Consider the following 25,641-nt stretch of genomic DNA (forward strand, 5'->3'; position numbering starts at 1 on the left):
AGCAGAAGTAACTGCAGTGACTTCACTAGATTTGCATCTGCTTATGTCAACAGTGAGTTTGGCCCGTAATCTGGAATTTATATAAAAAAGTGGTAAGTGGCTGGGTTTTCAGACATTTGTTATATTGCTTTCTATTCCCAGCATTCAAGCATCATAAGACAGTTGGGGTAAAACTGCCACCTTTCTCAATTCTTTCCCCTCCACCCCACAAGAAGCAGCATCAAGTTTCCATTTTTAGCAGCGTAACGATACCTCAGAGTACATAAAGTGTCACTCTTCCCAGAAGCATGGGAAAATGTGAATTTGGGGATTTCACAAGGAACAGGAATTAAAAAAAAAAAAAAAAAGAAAAAGAAAAGGAGGAGAGAGAATCTCTGCTTTCTGCCTCCATACCATTTCACAGCAGTAGCTTCAAGTACTAGGTGCACAAGGACAGCAGCAAACTGTAAATTTTCAGTGGCAATTAGAGTAAAAGAATGGCATAGAAAACAGCCAGGATGAAATATGAGATCTGATAAGATTTGGAGATTTCTTAAAAGGCACTGTAATTTATTGTTGTCCTCTTTCATCACTCCGGAATGAAGAGCACAGCTTGCTAAGGCAGATGCCTCACACTGACAAAAGGAAAGGAGGGGAACAGGCTAAGGTATGACTGGTACGAGGTCTTTACAGAAGAGAAACACCCCAGCTTTCTGTGACAGTCTGTTTCTTTAATGAGGAAAAGAACCAACGGGCTGCATTTTAATTAAAGTTCATTCATCTTTGCTGTGTATTCTAGCTTCTTAAATCCATCAGGCTACACTGATTCTTAGACGAGCTTAGCTTCAGCGATGCTAAGGGCAACCGTAGGAAATAAGACCAGAAAACCCTGAGAGAGCACTAGGTGAGCACCACAGCCAAACGTGACTTGGTACAGCAGTTTTGTGGGTTATAACATCAAGGGAACGTGACTTGTGTGTTCTGGAGGAGAGAGGTAACAACGGGGTGGAAACTGCCTGCACAGGCTCTTCAAGAATTCATTTGTTTGTTTTGAGATGAACTTTTCCTGATGGAGTTTGGGGTGCTTGCCACTTCCACAGATCAGAAAATTTACGTAGAGGTCTGAATAAATGCTGGAAAACAGTTGCAAGCCTTCCAAACCTTTTGAACAATAACAACAAGAAGTCAGGGTCCTCCCCCTCCCTTCTCACCACTATGCAACTGCTTCCAAATATTTCTTTGGGGAGACAACTCTGTACAGTTAACAGTTCCACAGAGATTAAAACAAACAAGTCCTCTCCTTTACCCATCCCCTCCCTCCCCCTGCCTCCTTGTTTCACTCTCTGATGGCATTCTATAAGTATTTAAATCATTGGAAACCACACCCTAGCTAGCTGTGGCTAATATTTACAGGCAAAGCCCCTTGGCTTTGCTGTTACGGTCTGCTCAACAGCCAAAAATGCAACACATTAGTTTTTCCTAAACAAGGAGACCAAATCTGAAGATATGCACGGCATCCCAAGGAAATAAACACCAGGCGTTATCTATGCCTTATATATAAAGGAATAGGAAGGGTAAAAATAACGTTTGCTCACAACTGCCTTGGGAATTCTCTGATGAGATGGACAAAAAAAATAAATTTTTAAGTAGTCAGTTTTAATGAAACAGCATTTTTGTGGAGATGACGAACACCCTTTAAAGCAAATTAGGTTTCTGGTGGAATTTGCCACACAAATGTCTAAAGATTTCTCGCTAACTTACATGATGCTGGGTAGCCTCACTAGGGAGTTCAGCTTGACCTGGGGACCGAAGGGCTGCTAAGCGCGTTCTTGTAAAGCTGCAGTGCCATCACCACCATGATCTACGCTTCCAGCTGGTACAGTGCAAGTTCCAGAAACGCAGCAGGCAACAGAGAGCTCCAACTCCTGCATTGAGCTCAGGCTCTCCCCACTCCTCAGGGAAGATGCACAAGACAGAGACAGGCAGCCTTCCTTCATTCCTGAAGAAAAGGAACGGAAACATTCACAGACCACCCCAAACATCTGAGGAGGGGGAAAAAGATGAGAGCTATTTCCTTTCCTGAGGACAAGATAAGAGTTTCTCTCTATACAGACTTAAATTGCTCTAATTTGAAACAATACAGAAATTGAAGGGTTGGGTGTTTGGGAAGGAAAGCAGCATTCCCTTTTACAATGCCGTTTTCATTCATACAGCACCTTGGGGGTAAAGGAAACAGGCTCAACGTTTCCCTTATACACACAGCAATTACACACTCGCCACGGAGGTTTTGACCCCTCTGAAAGAGGAGGCAGCAGCTCACCTGTGGCAAGTATGTTACCCTTAGATTTTAGGATCTCGATGAAAATGCGATGAAATACAGCAAAACAGTGGCCAAAGTTAAGATCACGAGATGCTCAGCAACTTCTCCATATGATGCAAGGATCTGGATTCCTCTCTAGTCATCTCCTTCATATTTTGTAATACAAGCAAAGCCGTAGTGCCGATTGCAGCAAGGACCTTTCTTCAAGCCACTAACAGCTTTCACATCTCATGCCTATAATCTTCAGCAAATAGATCAAGGACTGTTATTCATTTTAATGCCTAAATGCATTATATTTATTCTTGTTATAATGTTTTCTGTTACCACAGAAAATGTTTGGCTCCCAGAGAAAAAGAGGGAATGTTGTCAAAAATCTAAATTCTTCCTTGAAACGCAAACATTTTTAATAGCTTTAATGGAAGATATGCGTTGGAATCCAAGGGCACAGTCTGGCACTAAAATCCTCCATCTATATTGGAATTTTTCACCATGTCTTTTTCATAACATATTATTAAACATGTTTCCATCTCAGCAGTTGAATTTTGGGGCCCTGTTGCATCTGAGAGGGAAGTGCAAAGCAGCTGGGGAGTAACTGTAAAGAAGCAGCAGAAAACCAATTGAAACATTCAGATGTTGGAGGATGCCTTTCTTCTCCATCATCCCCCTCATGGAAAAAAAAAGTGCATTGGGGTGCTCTTTCAAACTTCTAGTTGGTAGAGAAGCAGCAGCTGGCCCAACACAGGGTATCTTCAATGCTGTTCCCAGTTACCCCAAAGGTTTCCTTGGTCCCTAACTGGCCACAGTTTGAGCACAGACTCACTCCCTGGTCCCCCTGTGAATCACTGGGGCTGCAGCCAAAGCAGTGAGCATGGAGCGATTCAGGATGAAGCCCAGCAGCTCCTGGCAACTGGAAAACCTGGGACAATATGGAATTGTTGTTCTGCAGACTGGGGACCAGTGACTGGTTCGTGAGCACTGACTGACACTTCGCTCTGAAATCAGTCTTGTTGTCATCAGCATAGCTGCTCACAGAACATGACAGTGGTCTTCCAGTCTGATATGCCACCTGTAACTGCTGGACGGCACGCATACGAACACCTTTTTTGATGAATTAGCCAGAACATGATATACAGCATCTGCCAGTTTTATGCAGCTGGGGGCAAAGCTGACAATGCCTGGTCTGGCATGAAGCCCGTAGCAAAACATTACCCCAGCAGTTCATTTAGATCAAATCTGAACCAGCAAAGTGAGTTTGTAGCAGACTATGTTTGCATCAGCTAACTGCCAAGGGTTTGATCCAGTGTAACAAATCCTAAGGTAGGGCTCAGACTTCTGATGACACTTAAGCCATAACTGCTATTAAAGACAAAATAATCTCTTTGCTTACCTTCGCTTTCCCTTGTGTCAGTGCAGACATGTACATCTGTAAGGTTAATAGGACAGAGGCACCAGTGTGAGCTAGGTCTAACTCAGTAAAATAATGATCAGTTTTATCTTGGATTAATTCTTAGTTTAAAAAAAAAAACACCACCGCAATCTTGCAATCTGACTTCTCCACAGCCAAACGATGTCTAGATTTTCTACAGCCATCCCTGCCGGCATAGCTAATGTTTGCCTCCCCCTGCCCCGAGTCTTGCAATTTAGATGTTGCAATCTGCAGAAAAACAGGAATAATTTTACTCTCCTGCTTCACCCTCAGACTTCTATCACAGTCATACAGTTTTGTCACCAAACATGGCAAATCCATGTTTCCCAGGAAGGGAATGTCAGCTATCTTCTTGTGAAACAAAGGAATTGCAGTACTGCATGCAGTTGAACTGCACTCACTTTAATTCCTCCTTTCACTCTGCTTGTCAGAAGTGATTTCTCTATTAATTTAGCTAATTAACACTCCTTATGTTTTATTAGGTGTGATTAGTGACTATAGGAGCGTTTGATGAAGACTCTTGCTTGCAGAAACGGGGCAATGCAAGTCCTTTCTTTGACTTAAATGACAGAAAGCATTAACTACGAGAAAAACTGCCATATTTTTAACACTATACACCATTTCCCAACTCTAAATATATATGTTAAATGGCAGTGAAAAGTTATTAATCTAACAATTGCTTGGGGTTTTTTTTACTCCTTTTGCCAAGAATGTATATTAGAGTAACAATGTAACTTTCTCCTATACTAGATTATCACAACAGTAAAGTCTGTCAGCATTTCCAAGTTTCTTTTCCTATTGCTCTTGTGATATCATTATCATAGGCTTTTCATTAGCTGTTATTCGCTTATCAAAAGAACCTGTGGTAAAGGAAATGGCTAGAAAAAAAATTTCCAGATTATCATCAGTCTCTTGGTAAAAAAAATAAAATAAAATAAAAATGCAGCTATCAATAACACTTAGCCAGCTCTTCCCAGTTGTCTATGGCATCATTCCTTCCCCAACACAAAAGCAGAATACTCTGTATGAGTGGGAAAGCAAGTCGTTAGTTCTTAGTGGATTAATATTTGTATAGTAAAATGCATAAAATATTTATATATACATGTACTAATTTCCACAATGACAGTGTGAGCAATCACTGCTATTTCTTTTAGAGCTGGAGATACAGAGGTTGTGGGCTTAATCAGCTCAAGATGATGGCCAGAAATTTTGCCATTCAGACATGGACTTAAGTCATGCAGCTTGTTTAGTCTTCTCCAGGGAGCAAAATTCATTGACATGGTTATTCCGCTCTCCATGGGCATCTCTGTGCTATTGGATGCGATTGCCTTAATGAAAAAGGAGGTCTTTAAATGAGCAGAACAAGCATCCTGGAAAGTCTGGAAAAAGCAACTTAAAGTATACTGCTCACAGTGATGATTCTTCACTTCCCAGAAAGCCAGAGGATGGCAGAAATTCAGTAGAATAGCTTTTGCTTGCACCAAAACTAAAGCAAACTACTGAACAGAGGTAATATTCCCAAAGTCAGGGATAAGAGAGCTGAAGATTAAGCTCCATCTTTTTCTCCCATAACAGAATTTTCTCACCCAGTAAACAGTTGTTACCCATATACACACCCGTGCATTATCCTTAGTATCTAAAAGAAATACTGTGCTTCTGCTTTAAAAGTACATACAATGTATAATGCATTTCAGTTTTTTGGAGGAGGTGGGTCCAACACAACAGTGCTCAGTGTTGTATTTCATTCATGTTAGCTTTTCTGAAAAAAAAAAAATAAATGCTTTCTTCTAAACTCATCTTTCATATTTCAAAGTGAGACAGAAAATTGTCACCTCTGGCTAGGTACATTTCTGTCAAACAAGCCCCACAGGCTAACAACAGCAGCATAGCTACTATAGCTTGCTATGAATAAAAAAAAAATTACTTTTCGAAGTGTATCAGCACCATAGTTCCCATGAAAACCATTAGTTTTGATGAGGGGTTGAGATTTTCTTGTTTGTTTGGTTTTTTTTTTTAAGCTTGCAGCAATAAATTAGAAAGATAGAAAGGAGTTAACAACATTAAGACTAAACCAGAGCGTTTGAATGGTACACTAGAGTTTATTTCAGAGGCATCTATAATTTCAGTTAAGCATACTGGGGGGTCTCTTTGCAGAAACGTAGTCTCAAAGCCTTTAATTTTGTGAAGTACTAATTGCCTTCCAAATAAGAGAAGGCTGCACCACTGGAGAAGAAGCCATGCCCTTTCACTGCAAGCAGCTTCTTCTTTGCAGGCCTCTCTCTGAAGTATTAAACAGCTACATTTTTGATTGCTATTGCACTCGCATCCCAATCCCAACAAGCAAGCGAGCAGCAAAGAGAAGTTGCTCACCTGTTCTTGAAACTCTTGCAGAGAAACCCCAAGAAACAACATGAGCAGGATACACAGGCAGCGATGGAGAAACATTTCCTCTCTGGGGCCAGAGAGCACAGCAACACCCCTCGCTGACAGCGTTTTCCTTGAAAGGAGAATAGAAGCACGTTTGTCTCCTCTGTCCTTCCACACCTAAGCCCTGGGGTCCAGGTCTGCTGCCATAACTCCAAGTCAGAGGTGGCAAAGCCCTTTCACTTCGTCTAAAGGCGACTATTTCTTCCACTAACAGCATCTGCATATTCCCAATCAGGGAACACTTGTAATAAGCAGCAGCATCTGAGAAAGGTGGGCTGTAGAGTCCTAATTAAACAGCAACTGACATATCGCTTTTCAAACTAAACATCCAACTGGGATGCTCAATCTAGCACACATGGTTTGTAAACAACCGAACAGAGCACTCCATAGAGCAGCCCTACACACTCCTACCACAAAATGCTGCAGAGGCTCCCTTCGCCCTTGTAACAAATGATCTAACGATTCTCAGGAGGAGGAAATGAGGCTGATTTGTAGCTCCCTTCAATAGGCTAACCCAGTTAAGCAAGGCTTCTTAATTGCCTGCTCTTTATTATTTAATGTATAAGAAGGCTAAAAAAAAAAATATCCTTAGGGCCAGATCCCAAAAAGGTATTTAGGTATCTAAGCAGGCAGCTAGGCAGAATTTAGCTGCAATTACAAACAGTGACACTAAAAACCTCTGCTCAGCTGTTGCCCAGCTCTGAAGGCTCTTAAACCTAAGTAGGTACCTATTTCAGTTTTAAAGTTCTCCAGGTGCCTAGCATTCAGCTTCTGCACGTGCCAAGAAACACTTCATTCCTGACAGTGCCGAGGAAGCTCGTGCCGGCCCAGTGCTGAGCCTCTCGAGAGCTGGGGGAAACCTGAGAGGTTTCAGCCACGATGAACGATAAATGTCTGGTGGACAGAAGCATCTGAAAGCCTGCCTATATCTCTTGAACGGGGTTCTAAATAAGGTCATCCTAATTATAAATGATAATCTGGTGAGCAAACTTAAGGACTGCTTAAGGGCATGTTAGGCATCCAGCAGTTACATGACAGGAAGCAATACAGCAGAGAGTCAGTCCCAATGCTCTCCAAAACATTCAGATCTGCAAATTATGAAGGATGAATGAGCTGGGTACCTCGCCCATAGCAAGGCAAGAAACATGCTTTTTAGAGCCCTGCACTGTCTCCCTTCAGGCCAAAGTGTGAAGATTGGTCCTTTAAGTTCTGTGGGACCCAGGTCAGACTAACATTTGAAGCTCATCTGCTGTAGCATCTGAAAGCCTCTGTAGCCTTTCCCCACTTAGAGTCCTGTCAGGAACATGGAGGGGGAGACAGGAATGAGAGTGGGAGCACTTTGTCCCCTCTACTCACACATCCCATCAGTGGTTTTATATATAGACCATTTGAAAAACCTCGCTTTCCCAAAGAATGGCATTTGTGCCATGCAATTTAGATATCACCATTTTGAGAAAGTTTGTTTGTTCTCTTTTTCCGCATATAGTCTTGCTCTCATTGATATCTGCTTGAGAGGGATGGGGCACTCTCAGGAGAGCATTTGGGACTGAGCTATGTTCCACATACAACATCTAATAAGACTTATTGCCATATTTCATTAGTTTGCTGTGAATTCAAGTTCCACTAATGGAACAATGAGATAGACCCTTGACTTGGTAAACAGAAAGTCAGAAGAAAAAAGGCTTATGTAAGAGCCTGTAAAAACAAGATGGTTCAGAAATCAGACAGCTGCTCTATTCTTAATTCCCTCCATTGTGCCTCAGGATGGACAGACATCAGACTGCCAGATCTCTTACCTGCATTATTGTGTTTTCTGAAGTTTGGGCATAATGGAGAAAATGGCAAAGATGAAAAGGTAGTGTTAACTTTTCTGTTCACCTTCTGACACTTTAAATGACTTCATGTGACATGGGACTCCTAGGAGATTTGATTACTTTTAAAATTAATGCTGTGTAAGAAAAAAATGTCCCTTAGGCATATTGCAATATTTATAAAGGTAATTGCTCTTTCCTCAGAATATTTAACCTTGGCAGAAATATTCACCTTATTCTGAATAGCATCTATGTAGCAAACCAGTATCAAAATAGGTCTTAAGGTGCGGGAGTAGTTTTGATCTATGTCCCACTTGTTGTCATGGTCAGTGCCTGGAGATGGCTCCATACTGAAAGGCTGCCTGATGCTCCATACTGGGAACTAGTTGGAAACAAAGCCTGTTTGGCATGAGGTTTCTGCCTCTCCAGGGTGAGGGCAGAGCTTCTAGAGTGAAGGCGACAAAAATGTCTACAGATGACAGACCTTTCTGCAGACAAAAAGGGGACAGCCTCCCCCAGAGTCCTTGCAAACCTCAGCACTGTTTCCATCAGATATAAGGGATTGCTTTCTGCAAAACATACACAGCAGCAACTATAGCCATTTTAGTAACGGAACCGACTCTTTCCCTTCACACCAGTACCTCTCTGAAGAGGATGTAAACATTACCGTGCACAGCTGGAAGGTCCTTAGATAGTATAATAGTGTTTTGTATTGCTATATGCAAGGAATAGAATTGGGTGCTACAAATACTAGTATTGACAGCATAACTAACATTTTTGATGTGCAAGGGAATGAAATTGTTATATTCATTCACGATTTTCCCTCTCAAAAAGAAAGGTGAGTGCATACAGCGAATTTTAAGTGAGTTAAATCAGAAAGTGAACCATTGTTAGCCATAGTTAAGTACCAACACACATCAAACCATCACTTCCCAATTGTCAAACCATTTATTATGGTTTTGAATTGCCCAAATGACAACTTGAGTAGGGTTTTATTGACCTTCTCTGTTTAGAGCAGTCTTAAAAGGCTGTTAGAATTAAAATTTGTTGAGAATTCTTAAGTGTGTTTCATACAGAATTGCTGAGTTGTAACCCTGGAGCTTCCCACCAGAGGTATTCCATTTCAGCCGAGCTTCTTTGCTGTAACAAGCGTGCAAAACACATCACAAGAAGCAAATGTCTTGTCAAATTGCAAACATCAATTTTTAAGAGAAGTTAATGGTCAGGAATGCTGCCCTACTCATTCTGCAAAGCATTAGGGACAGCACAGCTCACTGGGTAATTAATTAGCCTGATAGGGATATTTGAAGGGGGGAAAAAAAGCACACAGCAGGACACCGGGAGCTCAGAGCCCATCAAAGCAAGACTTGCAACCACTTTCCAGTTACACTGCGGTTACGGCCCTTCTGTTAAACAACTGAAGTAAATGATCACTGTGTTGGCTGGGATTCAGAGCCACCACGCATCTCTCAGTTGCTCACTTCACTCAGGCAGCACGGGTAAAAAGAGGCTCCGGGGGAGTAGGTGACTGCAGCATATAGGCAGCAAGAGTGCTACCCTTCCATGTTGACATGAGGGGAAGGTGTGGAGAGCAGCAGGATTCCCATTTCTGGCAGGCCAGCACTTTGGTCTAGCGCTGCAAAACACTTTACTTTTGGACAATTTTGATTAGATGGTCTCAAAATCACATGACATTTTTAAAAGGGTTCTGTGATTTCTTCCTTGATTATTTTCATGGATTATGGCAGTCAAAATGATGAGGGACTTGGGATACTCCCAAATATTCATATAAATGTAATTGATAGGAAAACCTGTTTGTTAATCATGCTAATTCAAGATTTTACCTTTCCGTTTCACAGGGTTCCTGGTTTTGAACACAGTTCGGGTACACTGTGCTGTTACATATGCCAGCTGTACATCTCCTAGGCAGCAAGATCTAGTGCACACCAGTAGGAGGATTCATTTAAGTCTTTCAGGAGTCTTCCTGGCATCATGTCTGCTGAAGCAAATGGAGAGGGATTGCAGAACAGCACCTTTAATTCATTCATGCCGTTTAGATCTCTCAGACAGTGATCCATCATTCTTCTCCAAAATTTCCACTTGCTCTCTGGTGATAAATTGATCAGCAGGGAACGAGACAAAGTCCAGATTTTGAACTTGAAGAAAACACCAGCAACTTAATCAGGATGTAGGCAAGAATCTGAAAAAAAAAAAAAAAAGGGAGCCTATATCTCTGTCAAGAACGATAGGCTTATTGAGGAAAGCAGCCCATCAGAGAAACTCTCTCGCAGGCTCCAAGAATTTGCAAATAAACCTATTTCCTTAAAAAAAAAAAAATAAAATAAACCGCTTTTACACATGTGGACAATGCTAACATCCCTTTTATGAAGGCGTTGGGGTTTGCTGCTGCAATATCGCCCTGTGCCCACTAGATGGATGTCATTTTCCAGAAGTTGAAAGGTTTGGGTCTGCTCCGGGCTCCGGGGCTCACTCTCATAGCCCCAGCCGCTATTTTTTATTATGCGCTCTCTTTTCTGGTTAACACTTAACAGGGACTTGAGTAGCGATAGCTGAATAGAATCATCTCCACTGATGATCTCATACGTCCATGCCCACACTGCCGTTGTCTTAGCAAACACAAGTATCGACTGTGACTGTTTCCGGAAGGTCAGAGGTAAAAACTGTTGATTTTTTTCCCTGTTTTAATAGCCCAATTACAATAAGGTGCTATTTTTGGACTATTGCAATCAAAACTCACAAATCAGTGTACCCCTAAAGTCATAACTTACAATCAAAACAAAAAAGAAATTACTGTAAGAATGAGCCCATCTGGATTTCTTGTTAAGACTTTGAGCTTGTGAGCTTTTGGGTTTGTTCTGGTTTTACCATGCCTTGGGTTTTAGTTGGTTTGGATTGTTTGGAAAACACTCTTGTGTTTTCTCAGCAATTCTAAGAACAAAATTTGGTTTGCATTTTAGATGAAAGGTAAGGAATGTAAAAAACAGTAATCACGTGACTCAAAGAATAGATACGCAAACCCAGCAACTATTGTGTAGTTTGCGACAGGAATAACAAGTTTTGGCAAAACAGAAACAAATTTCCTTTCTTACTGTTTTAGGCTCATATTTTGCATTATACATTCAGGCATTTTGGTAAACACATGTAAACACATGGCTTTGCTTGACACCATACATGTTTTTAAACTGAGACTTGAGTTATAAAAGCCCATTTTGAATACCCTGCAAAATAAACCTAGCTTCTTCTTGATCTGAATGCCACCTGGCTTCAAAAACAGAACTAAACTCATCAATGGATTTCTCCAAGAAGTTCTGGAACACACTGAACCTCTGAAAGAGGCATTTTGCAACAGCTGCATGGAAATGCAGAGCGGGCTTGAAGTAAGAATGAATTAGTATCATAACCTGTAGAAAACTGCAGGATCAAACAGGGGATAAATTCAGTTTATGAGATCACCCAGTTTCTTACATGACTACCACTTCCACTTTCAGGATTAGGTTCTGGTTTAAATTGGCAAAGTGCTTGGTTTAGCCAGAGCACACAAGATTTTGTCAATCAAAGATCTGCCTTGCAGTATGAGCCGCCACTGTGTATGAATTACATTAATACCCTGTTAATTAACACTACAGAGCACTACTTACTCCAGAAGTTATTGTTTCTAGGAAGGCAGTCTGGTGCTAGCCAGCCGGCCAGCCTGTGGGTATTTCTGCCTCTGGTTCAGCCAGCAAGCCAGAGAAGGAAGGTAAGGCCGGTAGGGAGACCTGTTGGGTTTGGGGGACGAGAGGGAAGTGAGAGCACAGCGGAGGAGCCAGCAATCTCAGGGATGACCTGGGAGGCAACAGGAAAGATCCTAGTGGGAAGGGTAAAGGAGACAGGGCACAGACCTATACAGACAAACTTCATTATCCTAAGGATCAGGGAATAACTCATTAGTGGACCCATCTGCATTTAGCATAGTTTTCAAAAAAAGCGACCAAGTGAAAGAAGCTTTGATAAAAAGCCGTTTGTGTTGCTTGCAGAGGAAATACAGATATGGTGCATGTAGATTAGTATTTCTAGACAACTGCCATACAAACCACTGCTTAAATCAATAAGCTTCTGAAAGACAAACATACATTAAAAAATGAATTAACCTCCAGGCTGCAAAATTTTAATAAAAATAGATCTTAAATAGATGAAGGGCAATGCTTCCAAAACCCATGAAATTAAATTGCTTTTATATATCCTTGTTCTTCCTATAGCCTTACCACTGAATAATATTTTAATTTTAATTGCATCAGCAGTTTTGTATTGTTCTTCAAAGAAAATCTGTCATAACTCAGGCTAGCCATGAATAAACCTGGACTATTTTAACTGGGTTATACGACCATTGTTCCTCAAGGGAAATAAAAATTCTGCTCCTGACTGTAGTCCAGAGTCATACCGAATGATGCCTTCCTGTGCTTGGTGAGAGGAAGTTCCTCATCATGGGAGAAGAAATTCAGATGGTGACCCTAACCCATGGAGTTCAGTAGAGCTGTGGAGCAATTGACGCTGACTCCTCAGGCACCACACCAGCAGTCTCCTAAGTGAAACCTGCACTTTTCTGGGAGCACAGGAACCACAAGCATCACAGAAAAGGAAGCTCGTAAAGTAGTCCTCTCTGAACAACTATGGAACACTGTCTGATTTCAGTCTCGATGGGATGGCCTGAATTGCAGGAGCAGCCAGAATACAAGAATGAGGCTTTGCCTTCATGCCCATGGGTAGATAAAGCCACTTCAAGTGAAGTAGGTTTAACTTCCTGATAAAACCCATCAAATGTGATCATAAAACAGTCCCTCAAAGTATCAAAACTCTAAGTTTTATTCTACATTCCAATAAAATTACTTTGTTGTTGGTTTGCTTGTTTTTTTTTAATGGGGGTACATTTATTACCACACTGGGCTTAAATCAGTTCTTAGTAAAATTCATGTAAGTTTAAAGAAAGCCTACTGAGGATGACAGCAGGTGCTGAAGAAAATATCTTATCTGATTAAAAGTGAGTAATATGGATGTGCTAAATTGCTGGGGAGTAGTTGCCACAAGATAGTCAGTGATATGATATCAATCAGCAGAGAAATCCACAATGATGACTTACTGATGGAAAGCCATAGGAAAACACCAGTTCTTTGCTAGGCATCTATAACATGGATTTACAGACACAAAATGAAATGCAAACTACCCAGGTTAGCTGAATTTTATTCATTCATGCCTTCTGTCTATTTATCTACTTTTCTTTTAAGTGTTTTAATCTGTCATTTTCACATTCATTCTGCAACTTGAAGCAAGGTTTCCTTTGAATGATGATTTCATTAGGACTTGTTCTGTCAGATAACGATGCCTCCAGAGTTATGTACTACGTTAATTCTGTCATATCTTGTACCTTACTTCTATTTTTATTTTACGGGAATTATGGAAAAAAAATCTACATGCTGATAGGTAGATGATGTTATGTTCATGTATTTCTCATAATACAGATGAGAGCTGAACCTTCAAAATAAAACACAGGTCACAAAATAGGACTGCTTCATTCTAATGGAAAGATACTGTAGCTTATTAGAAAATTATTTAAAAGGAAAAGAATTACATTATTTGGAGTCAAAGTCAAGTAATTTTTCACTACCTTTAGGAGCTCTTGGAAAAGATAGCACCTTCAAAATATCCTTCAGCTCTACATGCTCCTTACTGCAATCCTTTCACTCCTGGAATTATACTGAACTGCTCTCTCAGAAGAGAAATACTACGAAGGAAAGGTCATGATAAATCATGTAGTCAACAGAAAGCTAAGTAATAGTAACAAACTCAGTTCACCTGCCCTGGTGTAAGGCCCTTCCATTTGAAAGGGAAATGGAAGGGGATACACTCAGTAGAACGACTGTGTGCTCAAAACAGGCAGCAACATTTGCATTGCCCCAGCATGAAGAAGCACTCACTGTCTAAGAATGAAAGTGAATTAGACCCTACAAGCATCTTCACTTCAGCAAAGGACTTCTGCCCGCTCAGTTAGAGCAAGAATATCTTGTTGGTTTTCAAGCAGTGACCTTTTGAACCTTGCCAACAGAATATGTTGAAAAAAAAAGTGATAAATTAGCCTATTCCTTCCTAACTACAGCCTTTCCCCCATCAAAAGAGTCCAAGGAAAAAGGCATAATATGGGAGGGAGCAGAATGAGCAATCCTTTGTGTTTCTTGATCCTTCTGGGCTTTTACCAGCATCATCTGCTGTCATAACTCTCCAGAGAAGAGGGTCCTGGCCACCTGGCTAAAGCAGCAGCCCTCAGTATACTACAGTGCTGAGCTAAATCTATCTGTTTAAAAAAACATTTCACACTCCTGCACCAAGGGCACTGAAGAGAACTGTATACCGAAACAAGGCTGGTCTTATTATGAAGAAAAATGAGCTTGCTTTTAAATTAGCACCTACGGTATATTAGCTCCAATTTGAAGTAGGAAACAGAGATGATGGAATAACTGAAGGTTTGTTGAAAATAGATAAAGGGTTTGTGGTTTGCCTGGTAGTAGCCAGGATAGCTTACATACCCCTCACCCAGGCTCAAATTTTGAGCTGTGCTAAATACTGATAAATGCCTTTTCATCTCTGCTAGTACGAAATGTCGATTTTGTTCTAAGTACACAACATATTGAGACAATTTACATGTGGAAGAGCATCACATGCCCTGCAACTAATTGTTCCCAACCTCTGCATCACCCCCAGATGACTGACAAATTCAATTCAAGCCCAAATTCAGTCCCCAGATGAGTGACATATGCAGTTCAATGGGTAGGACTGTGTTGATAATGCAGTAGAAGAAGATTTTGACCCTGTAATACATGGAAGCCCTTCCATATATTAAAAATGTGAAGCTTAAATGGGCTACAGAGGCTCGTTCTGACTTTGTGCCATGAAGTCTGCAGGGTAGGTTTCACTCCAGTATATGTCTTCTTCTGATGTATGGGCATGGAGTAGGACCCAGTAATCTGTGAGAAGAGCCAGACACAGTAGCCTCACACCAACACACATCAACAAAGCGGTTCAAGACCCTGCATGCAGAAAGCCTCTGAAGGAATTACTGTGGGCACCTTACTTGCTTGAACACTGCAGAAAAAGTACCCAGCCAATTATTTTTCCTATGTTCGGTCACATCCAGGTTTACGGCCAGCTACGGACAGCTGTTTGATTCTTCTGTTCTTACTTCCATGGATCTGGGGCGTTTAAGAGAAAGCAATGCGTGGTACAACTGATCAAATACACAAGGTGAAAAAGTCACCTAGGAAATTGTCATGTATTTAAGTGTTTCATCACACTTATGGAAACAGAATTTGTATTCCTATTACATTTTTCATGTTCTCTGCCAGAATAAGGTAAGATGATATGACTACCAATTGCTGATTTACAATAAATTCAAATCAGCATCTGATGTGTCCCCTCATTTTTTAAAATATTCCACTGCTCAATGAGTACAATATGAAAAACAAACAGTCCATGAAACAGTCAGACACTTCATTAATAAAAATATTGCGTCAAGCCTTACTGATAGGACTTGATAGGAAAAAAAACTTATTAAAATCCTCTTATAGTGCTCCAGTGGAGAACAGTCAGCAATTACAGACAGATCTCAGCAGAAGGTTTTTACTGCTGGATAGGTTTTTAGAGGGTAGAATTAGTATTTATTTTAGTGAGGCAGAGGTAAGGTAAGGGAAATACTGAGCTGTGACAAGGAGAGATATAACACACTGGCTAATTTTTTTACTTTTTACTACTTTTTTAGTCTTTTTACTAAAAGTCACATAAAAACACTGAGGTAAAGTCATTAGCACACATAGGTATAGATCAGTGTAGTGATGATAAATGACATAAAGAATCAAAGAGGGAGAGGGAAAAAACAATGAGGAATACAAAGCGAAAGAGGTCAGGCAGTGCTCAGCTGAGTCCTGACTGTGCCAAAATCTTCCAGGCAGTCTGAAAGTGGTCTAAGCAGATGGGAAGCGTCAAATCTGAAAGGTCTTGTGCATGGTAATGAGATGATGTATGATGCAGCAAAGGCACATGGAGCCTTCCAATCACTACTGGGTGAAGATCTTTGCCCTACAGCATCCAGAACCAGGAGTACTCCACTTTTAAGCAGGCCCAGCACTGTGAGATTTGAGGAGGTGGCAGCTTGGATTTCAAAGGATGGCAGAGCTACAGCCGCCTTTTTATCTTGTTTGAGCAGGGTGCATTACAGTACAGCTAGTTAACAACATGGATGACAGAGACTATGTGAGTCCATGTTAATGAGAGTTCATTGTTTTTTAAATTCTTAACAAAGCCAAAGGACTAGTCTTAACTAAACTAAGAACATACAGATCAATATTGGTCCTTTTAAATCATTCCTCAGGATCAAAACAACCTTCTACTTAAAAAGACTGGGGGGTTTAAAATCAGTCATTGCAAGACAGTAAAAAAAGTAGCAGTGCTGTTCTATCCCCATAACATGGTAGAAAAGAACACCCTGCAAAATACCAGATCTGTGTTGAATTATCCTGACCTCGCAGTCCACCAGAAACACTAAATTTGCAGAACTTCCTAGGAAAATTTTAGAAATGCTGAAAATTTAAAACCAGGTTAGCTGGTGTGAGATTCTCTAAACAGCTTCAGTACAAGAGTTGATGTTTGAGCTCACAGTCCTGAATCCCTTCAAAAAAGGGCAGAAATGGGTGCTTATAGGATGGAGTTTATCACATCCCATGGTTGGTGGCTGAAATAGATCAGATCCAATTGAACACTGCTGGCATACAAAGCTACAGGTATGAATAGAAAATACCAAACTTCTGTTAGTTTCAAAATAAGCATTCCTTTCATTCAAAGGCCTCAACCTTAGCCCAGGTGGAAAAAAAGCCTCAAACTTTGCACTCAATATAGCATTTCTTTAAAAACAAAAAAGGCACTAAATTGATGCAGGTCTACAAATTGCTGCATTAAGTCTGCTATACACAACCCACGCACAATAACATAAGGGTAATGTTAAAACATGCATTAGGGATGAGGAAGAATCTCTCCCCCTATGAAAAGATGAGCTGAGAGCTGATGGTGGGTGAGTACTGCTAGCGAAGCAAACACTTCACTATCTGTGGGTGAACATTTCGTGCATGCTCTTTGTTACAAAGCCCACTGAAAACTTAAAGCTGCTTTTCTAAAGGAGCTGTTGTGTAACTGACATCTGGGGTTTTCAGTCGCTGCCCTGTTTGAACTGGTTATGGAACACATTAAACCCAGAAGGCTCCACTTCAGCTGTTTACAAACCTTCCCCACATGCCTCCATCATCCCAGCTTTGTTGACAGGCTCCAGTTCAGCACTGGGGCTGAAGGCTCAAGCCTGGCTTTCTTGCATAAGCACCACCATGGGCTGCAGCAGGTAGAAACCCTCATTTCCAACAGTGTATTCTCAAGGGTCTAGCAGAATTAAGACTGTTGTTTTCAGAAGCTGAATCTGCTACTCCACCTTTGGATCCACACAAACAGGCTGCTGTATCTGTAAAAAGGACTGTTGATTCCATGCTACATATATGTAAAACTATGTATGCTTGTAGCTGTATAATTGATATAACTTGCATACATACTTGCAACCATACACCATACTTTCATCTGTTTCTCTTTCATTATTATTATAGTCAGGAATCAGGCAGTAGGTCCATGCATGTCATGTAAATAGCATTATGAAAAAGTTCAAATTAATAAATCAAATCATTCCCTCTTTCTGTTCACAGCTTGTAAACACACTTTGAATTTGCTATTCAAAATAATCAGGAGTTTATCTATACAATTACACACACACACACACACACACAGAGTGCTCAGAAAAACTCAAGGCAGATACTAGAGCCCCAGAATTCCTATGCAGGGAACAGACTCTCACAAAGTTTTTTGGATGCCCAGGCTGTAGGGTTTTAAAAAGCAACTAGGAAATTTCATGAAAGAAACATCCAGCAAGCTGCTATTAAACCTAAAACCACTTTTGGATCAGGATGTCTTTGAGCTGCAAATCCCTGGAAGCTTGGGAAAAGTGCTGGGAAAGTAGTATTATAGGTATTCCCTCTGCTTTTGATCTACCTTAAGCATCAAGGCCAGTGTGGGAAAGAAGAGACTGGATGAAACCCACAACTGGCCATACCTTTATCTCACCCACCACTGCCTTTCTTGTGTTTCAGTGTCTTCTGACATAGATAAAAGTATCGCTCTGCTTTGCTGATTTCATAGTTTATGCAGCTATCTGCTGCAGTAAAAAGTCAAAGTCTTGACAGATTATATTTATGGTAGAAATTACCTTTCATAAAACACTCAAAAATCTTCCTTATCTTTGTGTAACCACAGTATTTTAAGCTGAATTTTTCCCTTCCAGACTCCCAAACATGGGAGTTTGTGGAAGCAGAGTATCAACAGATTCAAGAAGCAGCCGCACACATTTGTGGACAACAGGTCTGTAAGTGGATGCTAAGAGGAACAAACAGTAATGTTCCCTTGATATCTCCAATCCAAAAATTTTGACTCTGAGACAGCAGGAAGGGAATGAACTGCAGGATGTGGACAGGCTCATATGTTCTTCCCCAAAAGCTGCTGTGATTGCCCCAGCCCCAGCCATAACGGTGTTGGGCTTGCGTAGCAAGGTTTTGGTAGTGGGGGGCTACAGGGGCGGCTTCTGTGAGAAGATGCCAGAAGCTGCCCCCATGTCTGATGGAGCCAACGCCAGCTGGATCCAAGACAGACCCACCGCTGGGCAAGGCTGAGCCCATCAGCAACAGCAGCAGAGCCTCTGGGACGGCGTATTTAAGAAGGGGGGAAACACCTGCACAACAAAACTGCAGCCAGAGAGAGGAGTGGGAGTACATGAACGCCCCAGCCCCGCAGCCCCCCAGGCCGGGGCAGGAGGAGGCCGGGGGGCTCCAGGCGCCGCAGCAGAGACCCCCCGGCAGCCCCTGGAGAAGCCCCCGGCCAGGCGGGCCGTGCCCCCAGCCCATGGAGCCCCCGGGGGAGCAGCTCCCCCCGCAGCCCGGGCAGGACCCCCCCGGGGCAGGGGGTGCCCGCAGGGGGCTGTGACCCGCGGGCAGCGGCGCTGGGGCAGCTCCTGGCAGGGCCCGTGGCCCCGCGGGGAGAGGAGCCCGGGCTGGGGACCCCGCGGGGACCCCCCTGGGGCCGGCTGGGCCTGGGGGGCTGCGCCCTGGCAGGGCCCCGGGCTGGGGCAGGGGCAGGGGGCGAGGAGCCTCCCCATGGGGGGCAGGGGCGGCAGGGACAGCTGTGAGGGACTGACCCCGGCCCCGGCCCGGCCCGGCGCTGCTGGGGGGGCAGGAGGTAGAGACACCGGGAGTGGAGCTGAGCCGGGGAGAAGGGACGGGCGGGGGGAGGGGGTTTAAGTTTTGGTGTTATTTCTCATTATCATACTCTGATCTGAATGGTAATAAATTAATTTCCCCAAGTCAAGTCTCTGCTGCCCATGAGGGTATTTGGTGGGTGCTCTCTCTGCCTTTTCTCAGCCCACGAGCCTTTCACATACTCCGTCCCCTGCCCAGCTGAGGAGGGCAGTGACAGAGCCGCTTTGGTGGGCGCCTGCTGTCCAGCCACGGTCAGCCCACCATAACAACACACAGCTAGTCCAAGCCAGCAGGCAATTTCTTAAATTCTTATCACAATTACAAGAAGGGGACTTGGCTACATAAGCTATTGCTACTTTCTGTAATATGCCTCAAATGCTGAGTAAAGTGAACGTGATCAAAGAAATTAACATGGAAGCGAGCCAGCAATCTCAGCCGCAGATGTCACGCTGTGGGTACCGCTGTGCTGGTTCGGTCAAGGATCTGTTACTGGTCGTAACAGCAGAGAGGGGAGAGTTTCTCCAACAGTTCAAAACCCTTACGGGTGCAGCATTTGTTTGTTCTGTTGAGGACAGAGTCATGAGCACTGGAGCTACAAGGAGGAGGGTAGATTGGTAGGCCAACACAAGCCAGCAGGAAACTGATTAAACTGGCAGCGCTTCCAATTAAGGATAATGATGGAAGTCATCATCAGGACATCCAGCGCAGAAACAGCAGCTGAAGTACAGCACAGCACAAATACAGTACAACAGTTCCCTGATATGGGCCAGCAAAGATTTGCGACTGTAGAAAAAGAGGAAAAAAAGATCTAAAGATGGGTGTGCAAAACACTTCCAGGGGAAATAGTTACAGATGCATCTTTTTGACTCTAGCTTTCTGAGAATGATCTGTATACTGTAATTTTGATCAGCTGTAAGACTCCACAAGGTGTAAAATAGGCACCCATATCAGATAATACAAACACATAGCCACCACAAAGAAGAAACAGTATCTAAAAACTTATTATATCGGAGCTAACTGAACTTTACACAATAAAAAACTTTCTTTGTTTAGGGAAGCAAACTTTTATATTTCTAAAAAATTAATACCTGTAAACAGCTGCCAACATATAATCATCTCATTAACTAAGACTTACACTAGTGGTAATATAGACAAGAAATTATGCAAATAATTGCATAGAAATGTACGAGCATATGGATAATATTGTGCTTTGCACGGCAATGACAGCCACTTGGACCTGAGACTTCATCTACCCTGAACAAAAAGGGTTGACTGCAGCTTGAGTAACTCTGCTCATACTGATTTTAATTTAAGTAGGTCGGGTGCTGACAGTTGAGTAGCTACAGCAACATGGATCTCAGCACAGAGTGATGGGCTGGAGAGGTACTAAACCTCTCTGGCAGCTGCACTATATTCTGTGCAGTTGCAGCTGTTTTCTTACAGTGACCCAAGCAGCTAGTTTAAAGCTAATTTGGGAAAACCTACATGAGGAACAGTGACATCATGAAAGTATCAGAGACCCACTATGAATGATATTTGGTACCACTCTACTCATTACTTCCCTGGTGCAATACACTTATGGGCAAGCTGAGAAAGACGAATTAACATTTACTTGCAAAATTAAGAATGTTTATAGCTTCCAAGTCCAAAAGTTTCTGCTTAGCCCCCCAGCTTATCTGTGCAACTCTACTTGACCTGGCTGATTTCACTTCTGTCCACTTGAAGCACTGGAGTTAGGCCAGCACAAAGTTAGAGCAAAGTCATCATCAGGTGCTTCTTACTGCAGCATTTACATGCTGATGGGATGTTATGAAACCACCATACCATTCCAAAATGGTATACAGCACATTTCTCAGTATATGAAATATGTTCTACAACAGGCTAATCATTGATAAAAGCCTCTAAGATGTTGCTGTTTTTACCTGTAGAAAAGCTACTAAGAAGAATAATAACCCTGACAGCTAGATTCTTGGGTGATGTGAAGTACATACGGGTTGCTGTGCTTTTATTACCTAAGCACTAATGGCAATTTCAGAAAAGGAATTCAGGCAAAGTGGCACATAATAGGAGAACAGTTATAAGAGTAATAAGTCATGTCAAAAGTCAAGCAAGTGACTAACATTGACAGCAATATAACCAGTCAGCTGGCTGTGGTTTTAAAGAAATTAGCTAATACATCTACGGCATGAAAACAAAGACGATATCAAAGGATTTGGGGGGAAAAACAGCATTTAAATCCTCAAGATCAAAGTCTATCATGTTACCACTCTCAGTTTTACAGAATCCAAGAAATGCGAAGAAGCTTGTAAAAAAGTCAGCCAGAATATCAATTGCAGATTCAAGATTAATGCAGGAATCTTGCCCCACTGTGGTGTGCATGCGCCTTATTTACCCAGTAACATAGGTTGCTTGTTTTGTGAGGAGGAAAGTGCAAGAGTCTACCTTGCCATATAGCAAGCTGCATTTTGATACAGCTAATCATTACCTAATCAATGATAACCTAATTGAAAAAAAAACATTCCTTTAAAGAAAACAATGGTTCCCCACAACGGGATGCTGAAGTCAGACAACAGAATTCCACATCAAAATGCAACTCTGCTGCTAGTTACGGCTAGCAGAAACAAGTGCTGGACTCAGTCTATCTTTACTATATAAGCATGCTTCTATTTTTGGCTTTGGGAAATTCAACTACATTTTTCTTAGTCGTTTCACAGCTGATTTTTCCAATCCATAAGAACTCAGCTGTCCTTTGGGAACGCAACACCACAGCTGCCTTTTTATATGGGAAGAAGTATAAAGTAACCAATACATCTCACATACAGCCCTCTATGGACTGGCTTTTGCAAACACAGGGCCACTTAGGGCCTTAAGTGGCTTCTTTCATTAAATACATCCACGCCTACCACACAGACATAGCAAATCCTGATTTATCGTGGATATACACAGTGCACGTAATACCTCCATGGGTCTATTGGAATATGCCCGACTTACAACTGAAGCAACGACTTGCTTCATATGTGCAGCAGTCCTGCTGCTAGCCTGCTCCCTGCCTGCGTGAAGAGCACCGCAAAAGAAGCTGGGAAGGGGTTGTTTTCCCCAAACATTCCTCCAGCCTGAGGGCTCCTAGAGCAGAAGTCCTGTATGTGTTTCATGCTCTCTAGCGATAACATGTTTAATGCTGCCCCGCCATGCATTAGCTGTTTGGCCATCAGCATGTTTCCAACCAGTTACTGTCCAGCTAACTGTGATTCAGGGCTCACTGTCACCCTCCCTATAGATTCACGGATGTAATGACAAAACACTCACACTCTGTTCACTGTCCATACTTGCTAAGCATCAGTCTTCTTACCAAATTGAAATTATCCAAGCATAAAATTAAGGTGACACACTTTAAACCATGTGTAGTTTCCTATTCACTTTCACCAATCCAAGAATCATGGTAATTGTTTTTTCTACAGTTAAAACAAATTCCAACCAAAGCAACAGATTTCAGCCAATCCAAAACCAGAATGTTTACTAATGAAGTCATAATGCACAGAGATTAACTAGCAGATTTCTCACCCCTCCACCCCCCCTTCTCTTTACTCCTGCCACTGCTCAGTTTGGGAAGAAAGGAATTCCATTCCTGCAGGTAGTCTGGTCTCCAGATTTGAAAGGGAAACCTGCAAGAAAATGGCTCTGTAAAATGGCTCTATAAAGAAGTGGTACAGCATAAAGAAAAGGTACAGCATAAAGAAGCTGCAGAAGCGTGACAAATGCAGATTTCTAGAAACATGCTGAAAGCTGAAATTTTCCTGAGGTTTATTTCAGGACAAAGAGTGAGAGCCTCTGAGCAAACACAAACCTGCTTCAACTGAAGCTAAAGATGCCATTTCATGCATAGATCACACATAAATAATGAAAGAAGTTTTGAGCCGTTCAAATCATTTTCACATTGTACCAAGCATTTATTTATAACACTGCTTGTTTAGCAAGTCAGCCTTCATAGTTTGCAAATTAAAAGCTTCTGTTTAGCTGTAATGAAAATGGATGGGTGGGAATTAATTGACAAATTTCAGAGTGCTAAAACCTGTGTGTTGACCACTGAAAAGCAGTTTGCAGAGTATGATCGGTGATACAGGCACCAGGAATCGTGATGGAAGAGGCAGCTCTCAGAGCTCCATGAGAGCACGGAGACCTGCAGAACGCCAGGCTACGTTACAGGGGGCAAGTGTCTTCTGGTGTATAATATCTATTGTGATAGTTGTACAGGTATTAATGGGAAAGTTTGTAAGTACTTGAAAGAAACTATAGTTATGAATATTAACTAGCTAATAAATCATACCAGAGGCTCTGATTAGGTACTTGATCAAATCAAAAAAACTTATGAAACTGAAGTATAGCACATACTATATGCAGATTTCATCAAAGTATCTGGTACACAGATTCTTAACTTTTATGTATAAAAACATATTTTTCAGTTAATGACAGAGGCCAACATGGGGAAGCTTTATGGATAATTATTATTGCTAAATTGATCATTTTCAACAATAAATTGATTGCCTGCAGCAAATAGACCCTCTGGCAGAAAAATGAAAGGCAAGATGCTAAGGTAGAAGATACGATTTCACTAGAAAGGGATATATAGCTCTGGTTTGTCTGGACAAAACTGTAAAAGGTACACCCGAACAGCACCATTGGTAGCTCTACTCTTTCATAGCTGTTGGGATGGGAAGAGATGTTGCCCTCTTGAAAAGCACAGCCTCATGAGGCAGGATGGCAGTGAAAGATCTGGTCCACCATTTTTTTAAGGTTGCAGTACGTTAATTGAGAGACGAGAAAAAACAGTTATGATATAGAAAGAAATGAAAATTTATGATCTTTTCAAGGCCAGGCCATGCAAGTAACAACTGAAAGTGATTTTAATCTGTAAGCTCTTTACACGTTTCCATGAAATAAATTGTTCCCTTTCCAATGATGGGATAGTGCCATTCCAGAAATCCTCCCAGCTGGCCATTTCAGCAGAGTTCAAGAACAAAGGGTATACAGACCCCACGTGTATCTGCACAGAGATACTTGTTTGGGGTCAGGTCTCATACACATCAGAAAGGCAGCATGCGGAAATGTCTTGCAGTTGTGTATTCTGTGCTTCTCTGGATACAGAGAAAGTCGTGGTCTGAAGCTGGTGTTTATTAAAGTTTCTATGATTAGAAAATGCAGATGTTTTCTTTATGTAAACTCTCGTTAGTATAAATGCAGTAACAGTGAGGTGGAAGTTTCCAGCACATAATTTTTGTATGCAAATTTCAAGTGCCTGGATAGCATTCTGAATGTTTAACTATTGTTTTCAAAAATAATCTCAGATAGCTTAGCAAAGCATCTACAACTAAAGCTGTTCCACTACAGTGCAGTGTATCTCATCCTTTTCATGCTGAAAAGATGAAAACTTCATTATCTCTATAGGTCTGCTGTAAAAGTAATGAATGAATGCTAAGAAGCAGCCTGTATAATTTGTTTTTATAACTCAGCATGTTGACAGAGAATTCTTGATCTCAAAGGATACAGTTAATTGTGAGTTGGGGGAATATTTCCTTCATTTTATTGGTCCTGTAGAACATATTAGAGCAGGTTTGGCCCCATAATAACCAGAGCTTCATTGACTTCCCAAACAGAGGTGGCTTGCATCCAAGCTGCTCAAACTGTATGTGTCCATACAGGTGTGCTGTAAGGACTCAGCCACGGTACCAGAGGGAGTCGGCAGTAGAACAGGACACTCAAACTAATACAGCGGAGTTTGAAGCTGGTACCATAAACACCTGGATTGTGTTGCACTATTCCTGTCTTGGTACGATTTCCACTCACAGAAGAAGGACCATTGCTGCCTGTAGCCATTGGAGGGTAGCGCAGAGATGTCCACATCAGCTTTCAGCATAGCAGCTCGGGCACTGTATTGCAGCCATTACAATGCAGAGACGCCAGCTTCTCAGCAGGGTGATTTAATCTGCAAGGGCTCTGTGCTGCTGTCACTGTCAAGTAGGCATGCCCTAACTATTCCTCTTGAACTTAGCCTCTTTTATATTAATGGATTTCACTGCTTGAGGTATTTTAATTGTGTTCTATTGCCAAAGGCTTTCTAATACCTTGATGATGTTTTATGCAGAAACAGAAGTTTCTGGTTGCTTGAAGACTGAGATGACATCCTGAGTAATTGCACAGCTTAGGAAGATGATATCTGAGCATATGCCTGACAATTTCACATTCACATTTGATAACCTCATAATTTATATGAATAATCTAGAAACACACCAGAAATGC

The 25,641-nt window shown here is 41.8% G+C and overlaps 1 long non-coding RNA gene across 1 annotated transcript; it reads left to right on the forward strand.

Annotated features, from left to right (window-relative positions):
* The first annotated feature begins 7,183 nt into the window (after positions 1-7,183).
* Positions 7,184-10,196, forward strand: LOC130144802 (uncharacterized). The gene is made up of 2 exons (XR_008820246.1): positions 7,184-7,374; positions 9,823-10,196. It is a non-coding gene; the product is annotated as an uncharacterized LOC130144802 (long non-coding RNA).
* Positions 10,197-25,641: the final 15,445 nt, after the last annotated feature.

Source organism: Falco biarmicus, chromosome 2, assembly GCF_023638135.1.
Source record: "Falco biarmicus isolate bFalBia1 chromosome 2, bFalBia1.pri, whole genome shotgun sequence".
Taxonomy (NCBI): Eukaryota; Metazoa; Chordata; class Aves; order Falconiformes; family Falconidae; genus Falco; species Falco biarmicus.